Source organism: Sapajus apella, unplaced genomic scaffold (assembly GCF_009761245.1).
Source record: "Sapajus apella isolate SASKATOON/1434 unplaced genomic scaffold, GSC_monkey_1.0 scaffold6, whole genome shotgun sequence".
Taxonomy (NCBI): Eukaryota; Metazoa; Chordata; class Mammalia; order Primates; family Cebidae; genus Sapajus; species Sapajus apella.
This window is the reverse complement of record NW_022436946.1, coordinates 8,921,692-8,936,420: the sequence shown is the minus strand read 5'-3', so window position 1 is coordinate 8,936,420 and position 14,729 is coordinate 8,921,692.

The following is a 14,729-nucleotide window of genomic DNA, read 5'->3' as shown; positions in this document are numbered from 1 at the left end:
GTACAGCTAAAGATGGGATACTTGTCACATGAGCATGAAAAATTAGGTTCATAGACTATTTGAAAGGTGAGAAGATGGGATTTATTGGGCAAACAGAAAAAAAAGGGGGAACAGGGACTCTGCACAAAGCCAGAGTCCTGCTAGTGTTCTTCCTGCTTTGAGGACTGAATTCCAGGTACCACACCCTGGAACAGGGGAGAGGGGCCAGGCTCCTCCCTACTGCGAAGGCACAAAGTTCCCACAGCTCCACCCCAGTGCACATTCCTCCCAGCAAGCAGTCAGTTGAAGGTTCTGCCAGGGAAACCTTCCAATCTGGCTGTCTCAAGATGTCCTCAAGATGAATTCATTTCTTAGTCTGCTTCCTCTGTAGAATTACATGAGCAGAACCTTATGATATGCCAATCTTCATAAATTTTGTCATCAACATGAATCTCTTTTCTTTGTTAATATTAAAATACCAAAAGCCAGTAAAGACCCTGTTGTTCCTTTGACTTCCCAACATTTCACCAGTTCTAAAGTTTAAAAATGGTCAAGAAAGGGAGGAGCATTAAAAGGTACTCATGGAGGCAATGACAGCCTTGTCTCTGAGGCTCCTCTTAACCTGTGTAATGTAGGTATTAAATCTGTTTACAAGAAGGAAAGTGGAGGTTCTTAATTTGGGCTCAAAATATGTGTTTCAGGAAAATAAAATATAACAAAATACAGGTAAGAAATTAAGTCAAACCTATGGTTAAAGGTAAAGTAATACCTGACAAGATTGCAGAAACCAGCCTAACCAAGTACATGTTTGTTTTTTACATTTATTAATCAATTGGTATTAGTGACCAGAAATTTTTTTTACACTAGCTTTGATTAAAAGAAATTTGTTGCCTCAGGGAATCCGAGTCAGGATAAAAGTTCTGCATTTAATATTATGTGTAGCAAAAATTCGGACCAACTAGAACTAGGGACTTACACTTCCTCGGCACACTTGCTTTTCTTGTTGCATTTTTTTCTTCCCTTGTCTCTTTTTTCATTACAAACTGATCTCCAACGAAAGACAGATTCATCTTGTTTTAATGGTGGCTACAATCCTGCCATAAGCTTTCCAGTTTTTACTATAATTTGGTTGATGTGGCAATAGGTGTGAGCAGCTCCTGGGAAGAAAAAAGAGAGGAAGGTTAGACTGTGAGGACAATAGGTACCTTCTGCAGTCATCACTGAATAAATTAAAAATAATTTATATGGAATATTGGAGAAGTTTTAATGGAACTTGAAAAAGAAAGTGAGACGACAAATATTTTCTCATTTCTTTTCTTTTTTTTTTTTTTTGAGACGGAGTTTCGCTCTTGTTACCTAGGCTGGAGTGCAATGGCGCGATCTCGGCTCACCGCAATCTCCGCCTCCTGGGTTCAGGCAATTCTCCTGCCTCAGCCTCCTGAGTAGCTGGGATTACAGGCATGCGCCACCATGCCCAGCTAATTTTTTGTAGTTTTAGTAGAGACGGGGTCTCACCGTGTTGACCAGGATGGTCTCGATCTCTTGACCTCGTGATCCACCCGCCTCGGCCTCCCAAAGTGCTGGGATTACACGCGTGAGCCACCGCGCCCGGCCCTCTCATTTCTTGAGTAACGTGAAGATGAAAAACGCATCACTGCGTATGGAAGTTCTGTACTTTTCCCTAATGTAGTGTTACCCTGATTTTTTTGCAAAACATCCTTGAGGAAAACATGTTAATTTTTGAATTACTGAAGAATGTCTTAAACTGAAAGAGCAAGTTAAATTAAAAACTGGAACACAGAACACTGAATCTTATTTAAAAAAATAACTTACAAAGGCAAGAATACTGTTGCGTATTAATTTTAAAAAAAGAAAAAAATAATAATATGTGGAAGAATGCTTTTCCAACTCAGAGTAACATGAAAATGCAATGATGTGTCTCTTAAAACTTGATTTCTGTAAGAGTAACTTGATAATGATAAAAAGAAAATTTTCACAAAGTAGTGGGAAAATTCTCTTCCTCAAAAAAAGCAAGACAATAATGGAAAGGAGCTCCCAGCTCACTACTGGTTTGAAAGAGTGACTTATTTTTTTTTTCTGTGACAGATGAGAAGAGACATAGAGTTTAATGGTACTCAAAGAAAACTTGTGAACCATTCCCAAAGAAACTGCCAGGGAAAGAGATAAACATTGAAGTTTTGGCATTTCAGCTATTCTGCTAGAGATTAGAGAACAGGCAATTCTGTCATAATTATAGTTATTTTCCTAATAACATTGACTATGCCCTAAATATAAGGGGGATATATTTGAATGGACTATGAATTCAAATTCTTGTTTTAATCATATCAGTACCTTCATAACTCCCATTCTATCATATCTCTCAGTGTGATATAATGACAATAAATACATGGAATCTGAAGGCTGTTAAAGATCTTAAATGTTCAACTTTTTCTGCCAAGGAAGAAATAACTTCTATTCCTGAAAGATGGGCATCTCTAACATATGGCATTCCATATTTTCTGAAGCAGCTCATTATACTGCTAAACAGTATTAATTTTTGGCATATTCTCATATAGAGCTGAAAATTGTCTCCTCAAAATTTTCACTTATTGGTTTGGTCTTATTTCTGCCCTCTAGAGATAAACAAAATCTGAACACTCTTTTATGTATTACAGTATTCCAAATATTTGCAAACAATTATTATAACCTGTTAAGTATCCTCCTCTCCATGCTAAATAGTCTCAATTCCCTTAGCAAATGTAGAACTGGTTTAAAATATCCCCTGCATTCTCAGAGCCTCTCTTTCTAAGTCATTAAACACCCAAGCTAAGCAATAAAACAGACATGATACACTCAGTGCCAAATACAGTAGGATTTTTTTCCTTCTGATTAGTACAACTTAATAGTATGCAAATTAGAAAATAAATCATAGTATCCTATTTTCTTTTACTGTCTCAAAATTACTTCTTTTTGGAAGTAGGCAGTGAATAAATACATTCATGTATTTTTAAAGTCTTGAAATTTTCCATATGTTTTTACATATAAGAAGATCTCTCATATTTCTAAAACATAATTTTTGAAAACCAATTAAGGATTTCTACTCATATACGATTTTATTCTCAGTCAACTGACTTCAGTCTATTACAATCTTTTTGAACCCTAAATCTACCATTACTACGTTAGTCTTCTCATCTAGCTTTATCATCTATGAATTCACTAAATGCATGTTTTTTGAATATAAGAATCATTAGTAGGTGCTGGTGGTAGAGTGTGAATGCCTCACCCTCACGGAGATTATATTACCATGGGGATGGAGTATGAATGTGGTCTGCATATCTAATTTTAATTAATCTTTACAAGTCACAGCATTCATTTTACATGCTGTAATAGACTTGTGAGTGACCATACAATTTATTTTTCAAATGGGAATTTTAAGGGTAAAAAAGGCACTTGCTACCCTTTATATTCACAGGGAAAGAATCCTTTCTAGGCATTGAAAATATTTTTATATGCATGTAAAACATGCATATAATACAGTAGCTAAAGTTTTTTAGAAATATGACTAACGTTTGTGGATTGTGCCAGATCACATACATATATGTGTGTGTGTGTCTGTGTGTGTGTGTGTATACACACACATATATATGCAATATCTGAGGTTTATTATAGATCAGATTGTTTATTAATATGCTGTTTTTTTCATATTAAACTAAATATGTGGTGCTCTAATCTGTCATATATAGATTAAAATGTCTAAGTTGAAATAACTCAAATAACATTTTATTACTTGATTAAATATCACAATAATATTAGTGACACATAAAATTAGTTCCAAAGTTCAGAAATTGTTTCACCAGGTAGCACAATTAGTATAGTAGAACAATTCACCCTTGAACAACATGGGTCTGAACTACATGGGTTCATTTATATGAGGATTTTTTCAATAAAATTTAACCATGTGTACTGGCCTCTGCTGCCTCACCTTCCAACTCCTCTGTCTTCCATCTCTGCTACTCCTGAAGCAACAAGACCAAACCCTCCTCTACTTCTGCCTTCTCAGCCTACTCAATGTAAAGATGAAGAGGATGAAGATCTTTATGATGATCCACTTCCATTTAATAAGCAGTAAACATATTTTCTGTTCCTTATGATTTTATTAATAGCATTTTCTTTGTTGAGGCCTTTATTATGGGGATACAGCATATATAATATATACAATATACAAAATATGTGTTAATCTGCTGTGTACATTGTTGGTAATGCTTCTGGTCAACTGGCTATTGGTTAAGTTTATAGAGAGTCAAAAGTTACATGCATATTTTTGACTGCAAGGAGGGTCAGTGCACCTAAATCCCTGTATATTGATGAATCAAATGTATTTCCCTTTTATGCTCTTATATGTTTCAGGATAGTTTCTTTATGTTGCATGAGCTGGTAATATTCAATCTTAGTGATTTAACATTAGTGCTTTATTTCATTCAATACTTCTCTCTACATAAAGACCAGTAAGTATCTCTGTCTTTGTGTTTATTTAGGACACAGGTTTCCGTGATTATCTGCACAGGGAAAAGTGATCATTGAAGTGGTTTTCAATGGTAATTAAATGCATGAGACAAGAGTCTCATAAGCTCTGAAGTACTCAATAATGCATGTATTCTTAAAAGATTTCTGAAAAATAACTTTAAAATCAATATACTGATAAAAATGAAGTAATTTAATTGAAATGCTAGGTATCTTACAAAATTTTTATTAGTTTTAAGTGTTATAGAGTATTTACAGTCATAAAACAGGATAAATATGCTTTTATTATTGAAATGTGTGCTCAGTTCAGGGCTCTTCTTACCATATCAATTGGTAGTTATTACTGACACTTTAAAATACAGTTAGTGCAATTTTTTCTGCTAAAATTATCTATGTTTTATTTACAACCTTTATTTCTAAAAACAGGGAATTAGGTCATTATATGTTTAGTGTTTTGATTTTTTGGAAACCTGTGTTGCTGAATGGATTTTAGGAAGGTGTCAGAGTAGACAGTGCAAGGAATCTATCTCTGAACCTATACAAAAATTCCACTTGCAGAGTCTGTATGATGTAAGTATTTTGAAACTCTGAAGTCTTTTTAAGGCCAGAAACTTCCAGGGGAAGGCTTCAGTGTTGAATTTCAGTGAATTTCAAAAAACTTCAGCTCTTAGCATAGAAGTAGCCTCCCATCTAGCACCCACGCCTCCTGATAGACAGCTGTTCATCTATTCCTGGAGGAACCTGGATTCAGCTTGCAAGAACCAGGATGGGCAAAGACATCTGTCCTTCAAATGTTGGGGATTTTTGCTCTGATTTCTGATTGCTGTTGCTGATCACAGGGATATAAGCAAAGAGGCAGTAGTCATTAATGGTGTACCTCCCTGTATGTTTCGTAGGGGAGGCAAAATGTTACCTCTGCTGTTTTATGTTTTATCTGCTTGGGTGGAAATAAATTGACAGATGAGTAGGAAAAAAAATCTACAAATATACTTAATATAAGTTTTATGTGACACTGGATCATACTATATACATATATATATACACACACACACACACACACATATATATACATATATTATATATGTGTACATATACATATATATGTATATTATATATGTATATATATACACACACACATACATATATATACATATGTATATATACATATATATGTATGTGAGTGTGTGTGTGTGTATATATGTGTGTATATATATAGTAATTTAGGTCTTTAGGTGTTCATTTCCTTATAAGGGATCCAGTGTCACATAAAATGAACATCTAAAGACCTAAATTTATATATATATATAGTATGATCCAGTGTCACATAAAACTTATATTAAGCTCATCTTACTTGCAATATGTTAATCTTTTTGGATGTTTATATTCAGATCTTTCACAAAATTTGAAAAGTATTCATCCATTGTTTCTTCACATATCCTCTTTAACCTTTTTTTCTTCTCTTTTTGAAACTCCACAATGCATATGTTGCTTTATTTGATGAAATATATAACTATACATATATAGTTATATAGTTACATATATATGGAGTTATTTTAATAAGAGTATTATTTTTCTTCTATAAGGAGGGCATCTTTCACATGGTAATTTCATTCACATGATAATTTCATCTCCTGACTTTAGAAGACAGCATCAAAATCAGAGTAATCTTTTTGTGCCTCCTGTTTTTTAAATGCCTTTAACTAAATATAATTGACATGTGACTATATGATATTTTGGAGTGGCATATCCTTAACTCCATTAGTTGCCATGTCTCTCCCATTTTGGCTGAAGTGATTTCCGGGGGTTTGGGGTTATCGGGATTCTTTTTTCTTTCTCTTTAATTTTTTTCTTATTTTTTTGTCTTGAAAGTCAGACATTAAAATCTAGGATATTCAAAAACAATTAGGAAATAATTAGAAAGTGACTGCACATGCCTAGGGAAAGGTGTGGGCTCAGAAAAGACCTCAGAAGACTGTAAATTTAAACTTGAGGATGATCCATTGCATAGGGAAGGCCTACAAAAATAATTTTAAAAACCTAAAAACAATAAACAAACATATCAAAACCTGGAGAAGGGAGAGCCTGAGATTCAGAATTACCACATCATCAGGTTCAAATATCCAGTTTTCAACACAAAAATTTTAAAACTTCAAAAGAAACAGGAAAGTATAGCCAATTCAAAAGGAAAAATTAACAGAAATGATCCCTAAAAAAAGCTGATGGACCTACTAGACAAAGACTTTAAAACAACTATCTTAATATTGCTCAAAGAACTAAAGGAGACATGGAGAAAGTATAAGCAAACAAACTCTCACTAAAACCAATGTTTAATCAAAATGGAAATATTGAGATAGAAAATCTAAAAGAAAACTAAGATTCTTGAGCTGAGAAGAATGATATAATTGAAAAAAAAATACTAAAGGTATTTAAAGGCAAATTTTAGCATGCAGAAGAAAGAATCAGTAACTTTTAAAATTGGATAATGGAAAATAACAAGCTTGAGGAACAGAAAGAAAAAGACTAGAGAAAAGATCTATGGAACCTGTGAGACCTAATCAAATAAACCAACATATGCATTGCGGGAATTCTATAAAGAGAATAGAGAAAGGTCAAAGAGAATATGTGAAGAGATAATGGATGAGTACTTTTCAAATTTGATGAAAGATCTGAATATAAACATCCAAAAATATTAACAGATTCCAGGTAAGATGAACTCAAAGAGACCTACAGCAAGACATATTGTAATCAGGCTTTTGAAACACAAAGAAAATCTTGAAAGCAGCAAGAGAGAAATGACTTCACTTGCAAGGTATCCACAATGAGATTATTAGCAACTTTATCATCAAAACTTTTGAGTTTGGTGTTAAAACTGCTAAAAACAAAAATAAACAAAAAACATGTCAGTCTATAATCCTATTCAATGAAATACTCCTCCAAAAGTGAGGGAGAAACTAAGACATTCCTAGATAAACAAAAGCTGAGAGAGCTTGTTACCACTGGTCATTCCCTGCAAGAAATGTTCAAGGGAGTCCTGCAGGAAGACATAAAAGGACACCAGACACTAACTTGAAGTCATATGAAGAAATAAAGATATTAATAAACTTAAGCACACTAGAAGTTATAAAAGCTAGCATTATTCAAAAAATGGTTGATAAGTTCACTTTTTGTTTTCTACATGATTTAAAAGAGACTAATAAAATTTCAAATAGCAATTACTAGTCTAAAAGCAAGTATTATTATAACTGATTTATAGTTCACCATTTGTTTTCTAAATAATTAAAAAGCTCTAAATTTAAAAATAATTATATTTGTGTTTAGGGGACACAGTGTAAAAAAATGTCTTGTGACATCTATAACCAAAAGGAGTGTGAATGAAGCTGCTACATTATTATATAATAATATACAATAAAAGTTATTGTATATTATTGAAGTTAAGCTGGCATAAAATAAAATTAGTGTTATAACTTTAGGATATTAATTTTAACCATATAGAAATTAACTGTAGAATATATACAAAAGGAAATAAGGAGGCAATTTAAATGATTCAATACAGAAAAAAAATAACATAAGTAAGCATAAAAGAAGACAACAATGCAGGAAATGAAGGACACATAAACTATAAGCATATAAAAAGTGTTCTACCAAACACTGAAAGAAGAATCAACACTAATCCATCAAACTTTTTCTAAAAATTGAGAGGTGGGAACACTCTCTAACTCATACTGTGAGGCTAGCATTATCCTCCTTATTAGTTCATTTTCACACTGCTACAATGATACTAGCTGAAGCTGAGTAATTTATTTACAAAAAGAGGTTTAATTGACTCCCAATTCCATATGACTGGGATATATCTCAGGAAAGTTTTGGTCATGGTGAAAGGTAAAGGAGAACCAAGTACCTTCTTCAAAAGGTGGCAGGAGACAGAAAAAGAAAAAGGGTGAAGATATGCCCCACTTAAAACCATCAGATCTCCTGAGAACTCTCTCACTGTAATGAGAACAGCAAGGAGAAAACTGCCCCCGTTATCCAATGACCAGCCACCAGATCCCTCCATCGACATGTGGGATTATAATTAGAGAGATTTGGTTGGGAAGATAGAGCCAAATCATATAATTCTGCCTCGTCCCCATCCAAATCTCATGTCCTTCTCATGTTTTTAAACACAATTATGCTTCCTTAACAGTCCTCCAAAATCTTAACTCATTCCAGTATTAACTCAAAAGTCCAAGTTCAAAGTCTCATCTGAGACAAGGCAGGTCCCTTCAGCCTATGAGCCTGTGAAATAAAAAACAAGTTAGTTACTTCCAAGGTACAATGGGGCTACAGGCATTGGGTAAATGTTCCCATTCCAAAAGGCATAAACGGACCAAAACAAAGAAGACACAGGTCCCATGCAAATCTGAAACCCCACTGGGCAGTTATTATAGCTTCAAAATCTCCTTTGACTTCATGTCTCACATCCAGACAATGCTGATGTAAGGAATGGGCTCCCACAGCCTTGGGCAGCTCTGCCACTGTGGTGGTGCAGGATACAGCCTCTGTGGCTGCTTTTCACCAGCTGAGATTTAGTGCCTGTGGATTTTTCATGTACACAGTGCAAGATGTCAGTGGATCTACCATTCTGGGGTAGGGAGGATGGTAGACCTCTTCTTACAGCTCCACTGGGCAATGCCCCAGAGGAGACTCTGCGTGAGGCCTCAACCCCACATTTCCCTTCTGCATTATCCTGTCAGCAGTTCTCCCTAAGGGCACTGCCCTTGTAGCAAACTTCTGCCTAGACATTCAGGTGTTTCCATACATCCTCTAAAACCTAAGGGGAGATTCCCAAACCTCAACTCTTGTCTTCTGTGCATGTGTAGGCGCAACACCACAAGGAAGCCTCCAAGGCTCTGGGCTTACACCCTCTGAAGCAATGACCCAAGCTGTACCATGGCTACTTTAGCTGGCTGGAGCTGGAGCAGTTGGGATGCAGGATGCCACGTCCCGGGGCTTCATAGAGCAGGGGAGCCCTGGACCCAGCCCATTTACAAATCTTTTCCAACTAGGCCTCTGAGTCCTTTATGGAAGGGGCTGCTGTGAAGATCTCTGACATGTCCTGGAGACTTTTTTTTTCTCATTGTCTTGGTTATTAATGTTGGCTCCTTGTTACTTATAAATTTCTGCAGCTGGCTTGAATTTCTCCCAAGAAAATGGTTTTGTTTTCTTTTCTATCACATAGTCAGGCTACAAATTTTCCAAACTTTCATGCTCTGCTTTCATTTTAAACATAAATTCCAATTTCACACCGTCCTTTTGTGAGAGCATATAACTGTATGCTTTCAGGAAAAGCGAGATCATCTCTTTAATGTTTTGCTGCTTAGAAATTTCTTCTGCCAGCTACCCCAAATACTCTCTCAAGTTCAAGTTTTCACAGATCTCTAGCATAGCGACAAAATACTGCCAGTCTCTTTGTTAAAGAATATCAAAAGTCACCATTACTGCAGTTCCCAGTAAGTTCATCTCACTTTGAGACCACCTCAGCCTGGATTTCATTATTTATATTACGCTCCACATTTTGGTCAAAGTTATTCAACAAGTCTCTAGGAAGTTCCAAACTTTTTTACATCTTCCTGTCTTCTTCTGAGCCCTCCAGACTGTTACAACCTCTGCCTGTTACCCAGTTCCAAAGTTGTTTCCACATTTTCAGCTTATCTTTATAGAGGTTCTCTGCTCCTGGTACCAATTTCTGTGTTAGTCCATTTTCACACTGTTGTAGAAATAATTCCTGTGATGTCATAATTTATGAAGGAGAGAAGTTTATTTGACTCACAATTCCACATGGCTGGGAAGGCCTCAAGCAACTAACAGTCATGGGAGAAGGCAAAGGAGAAGGAAATACCTTGTTCACAAGGTGGCAGAGAGAAAAAGAGCACAGGGAAAACTGCCACTTATAAGACCATCTGATCTCATGAGAACTCCCTTAGTATAGTGAGAACAGCATGGAGGAATCTACTCCCATGATTGAATCACCTCCCAACATGTTCTTCCCTCCACATGTGATTACAATTAAAGGTGAGATTTGGTTGGGGACACAGAGCCAAACCATAGCATGCTGCTACCAAAATCAATGACACTATAAGAAAACTGTACCAATATCTCTTTAAAAACATAAATGCAAAAACCCTCAAAAGAGTACTATTAAACTGAATTCAGCAGAATATTAAAAGGATTACACACAATGACCAAGTAGGATTTATTCTTGGAATGCAAGAATCATTCAAGTTATGAAAATCCTTAAATGTAACAGAACATAAACAGAATAAATGTAAGAAAAAGCACATAATTATCTCGATTGATGCAGAAAAATAATCACTTGACAGAATTCAACATTCCTACATGGGAAAAGTACTCAACAAACTATTTTTAGGAGAAAACTACCTCAACCTAATAAAGCCATATAGAAAACATACAGGAAGCATCATACTCAGGGATGAACATTTAGAACTTTTTCTCTAAAAGGAAACAAGACAAGGATGCTCACTTTAATCACTTCAAAGTACTAGAAGTTCTAGCCAGAGACATCAGTCCACAAAAATAAACAAAATTCATTCAAATTGGAAAGGAAAAAGTAAAATTATCTCTGTCCATTAGATAAATGGGAAAAATATTTTCTGATACAGGATTAATATCCAGAATATATGGAGAACTTATAAAACTCCACAATAACAAAAGCAAACAACCCAATTCCAAAGTTGGCAAAGCTTGAATAGGCATTTCTTAAAGTGGTAACACATAGGTCCAATAAGTGCGTGAAAAGATACTCAATATCACTAACTATTAGGAAAGTGCAGATCAAAACTACAATGAAATACCACTTTATAAGCATCAGGATGGGTACTATCAAACAAACCAGAAAATAACAACTGTTTATGTAAATATTGAGAAACTTCAATACTGATTTCAGTATGTTGTTTTCTCAAAAAAATAATAATAAATATCATTGCCATAGAGTTCAGCAATTTCACTTCTGAGTATATGCCCAAAAGAATTGAAAGATCTATTGAAAAAAGGAAATAAGGAAAGAAAAAGAAATAAAAGGGAAAGATCTTGACGAGATATTTGTATACCTAATTATTTATTCCAATATTATTCACAGTAGCCAAAAATGAAAGTAAACCAAGTGTCTACTGATGGATTAATGGAGAAGAAAAATACAGTATGAACATACAATGAAATATTATTCAGCCTTAAAAAGGAAGAAAATTCTGACATATGTTACAACAAGGACCTTAAGGTCACCTAAGTGAAATAAGCCAGTTATAAATACTGTGTGAGTCCACATGAATGAGATAAATCATAGAGACAGAAAGCTGATTGATAGTTTTCAGGGGCTAGGGTGAAGGAAAACTAGGGAGTATAGAGTTTTAGTTTTATAAGATGAAAAGATTTATAGAGATGGATGGTAGTGATGGTCACACATCATGAATGTGTTTAATAACACGGAACTGTACACTTAAAAATGGTTAAGATGTTACAGTTTATGACATGTATATTTTACTGTAATAAAATCTAGAAAAATAATGTGTTGTTTGTGGCTAAAATGTGTTTCTTTTTTTTTAGAATTAAAATTCTTTGACTACATGAGAAGTACACCACTTTATTTTTTCTTGAGAGAAATGCCAATAAAAATGGATCTCACATGGTTCTTGTTGAATACACCTCTATTGATTTCAGTTTCCACAGTCAGTCTGTTTTTGTGCATTCATGTCTGTGTTTATGTGAGGATATGTGCTTGTGTCTATAAGCAAAAGGCTTCAAGTCAAGACAGTAAATGGTAAGAAAAGGTGCATAAAAATGAATGTGAGGAAAAAAGTTAATAACTTCTTAAGACAGATCTATGCAGAAGAGAAATTAAAATAAATTTTCTCTCTGGATTTAATAAGTAATCATTTCCCATATAACAATATTTCTATAAGTGACCAAATATATATTTGATTTCATGTGTCTTTGAAAACATAAGAATTACATTTCTGCTTTGGCCAGTAGCAGGAGACAAAATAATAAATGTAATTAAAGTTACATAACCTATATATGCAAAAGATACTTTGGTATAAGAACTGAAGCTTTAAATTTATTTTCAAAGCATAATACTGGATTTTAAATAAGATTAATTTCGATGTGTCAGCACAGCCTTAAGAAAATTATTTTCAAATAAGTAAAAATATTATGTGTGGCTTTGTTTCATTAGCACTTTTTTGCCACAAAGCTTAATAGTGAGCTAATACAAACATGAGTGGGACATTCCCTTAAAGATAGGACAATTGCAGAGAAAAAACCCTGCATTATAGGCTTATAATAGTTTGCTTCAAAATAGAACTCAATGTCATTAATTTATTTCTTCATGATTTATAAGCAAATTTGTATAGTAAAAAGTATCATTGTAATGCATAGGAGTATAAATGACATAGAAAATGATTAGCTATATACACACATTTTGCTATTATTTACACTATTATAAAATGGTCTGTATATGACTAGCCAAAACAGAATCTCTACTGATGGATGTAATTTACCCCAGATTGTAGTTGATGCCATATATTTATGTGTTTGACCCATATTTTTGAGTATACTATTAGTGCTTAGTTGTTTAGCAATCCATTAGTTAACTGCCTGTAGTTTCATTTATCTCAGTTTTTGTTTTCGAATTATTGGCAGTACTCAGTACAATAAGAATCTTTTCTTTTAACCTATCTCTGTACTGTTAAAAACCTTTCATTCTCTATTATACTTCCTTAAACAAGTTTAAGATCCCCCTAGATCCCCTTAAACTCATTCATTTATACTTCAAATCAATCTTTTAATATCTCTTCCTGAATTTCAATTTATAATTGGCTTTGTTCATACATATTTTACCTGAAATGCTAGTGCAATTTCAAATATCTAAATATTGGAAAATTAATAATATGAACAAATATATGTTTGTTTCAACAGTGACATAGGAACATATTTAAACTGGATAATAATAAAAAGGCAAATTTTCAAAATAGATGAGGTGCAGCACAAGTAGTGGTTATAAGAAATGTTATATTTTTCTATGCTTATATTAGAATTGAAACATTTAAAATCAAAGATATAAACTCTGACCGTCAGAAACCAAAAATAAATAAATAAATAAATAACATAAACGAATAGAGGATATAGTACAGATAGAAATAGAAAGCAATATGATAGAAACAAATTAATAATACAAAATTTCTTAATCTTAAAGGCTGGTTATTTGAAGAAAAGTCCAATATAACTGAACAATAACATAAACAGGAGAGAAAACACAAACTTACCAAAATTAATAATAAATGATAAGCATCACTATAGATCTACAGACCATAAAAGGACAAGCAAATTACTTGGAAACAATTTTATGCAAGAAAATTCTAGTACTTAGTTAAATTGAACAAATTCCATGAAAAACACAATTTATCAAACTAAACACAAGAAGAAATGAAATACCTCAAGAGACAGAATCAAGAGACTGTAATACCCACCCTTAGAGAAAATTAAAAAAGAAAGAAACAAATAAAAAACAAAAAAAATATTAGTCCATTTTTATGCTGCTATGAAGAAACACCCAAGACTGAGTAACTTGTAAAGAAAATGAGGTTTAATGGTCTCACAGTTGCATGTGACTGGGAAAGCTTCACAGTCATGGCAGAAAGTGAAAGAGGAGCAAATGCACATCTTACATGGTGGCAGGCAAGAGAGCATATGCAGGGAAACTGCCCTTTATAAAACCATCTGATCTTGTGAGTATTATATAGTATCAAAAGAACAGCACAGGAAAACCCACCCCCATGATTCAATAGTCTTCCACTGGGTCTCTTCCAAGAGTGGGAATTATGGGAACTGCAATTCAATATAAGATTTGCTGGGGATGGTGGGGGTACAGCCAAACCTTATTAAAGACATTTCATAACATGTTTTATAAGTTCACATAAACTTGTTTTATTAGTTTGTTAGGGCCGCCATAACAAAATGTCACAGATTATGTGGCTTAAACAACATAATAACATAACATACTTTTTTTTTTTTTTTAACCAATTCTGGACAACAGAAGTCCAAGATTAAGGTACCATCAGGGTTGGTTTCTTTTGAGCACTCTTTCCTTGGCTTGTAGAATGGCTGTTTTCTCCCTTTCTCTTTATATGGTCTTTCCTCTTTGTATGTCTGTGTTAATTTCCTCTTCTTATAAAGAC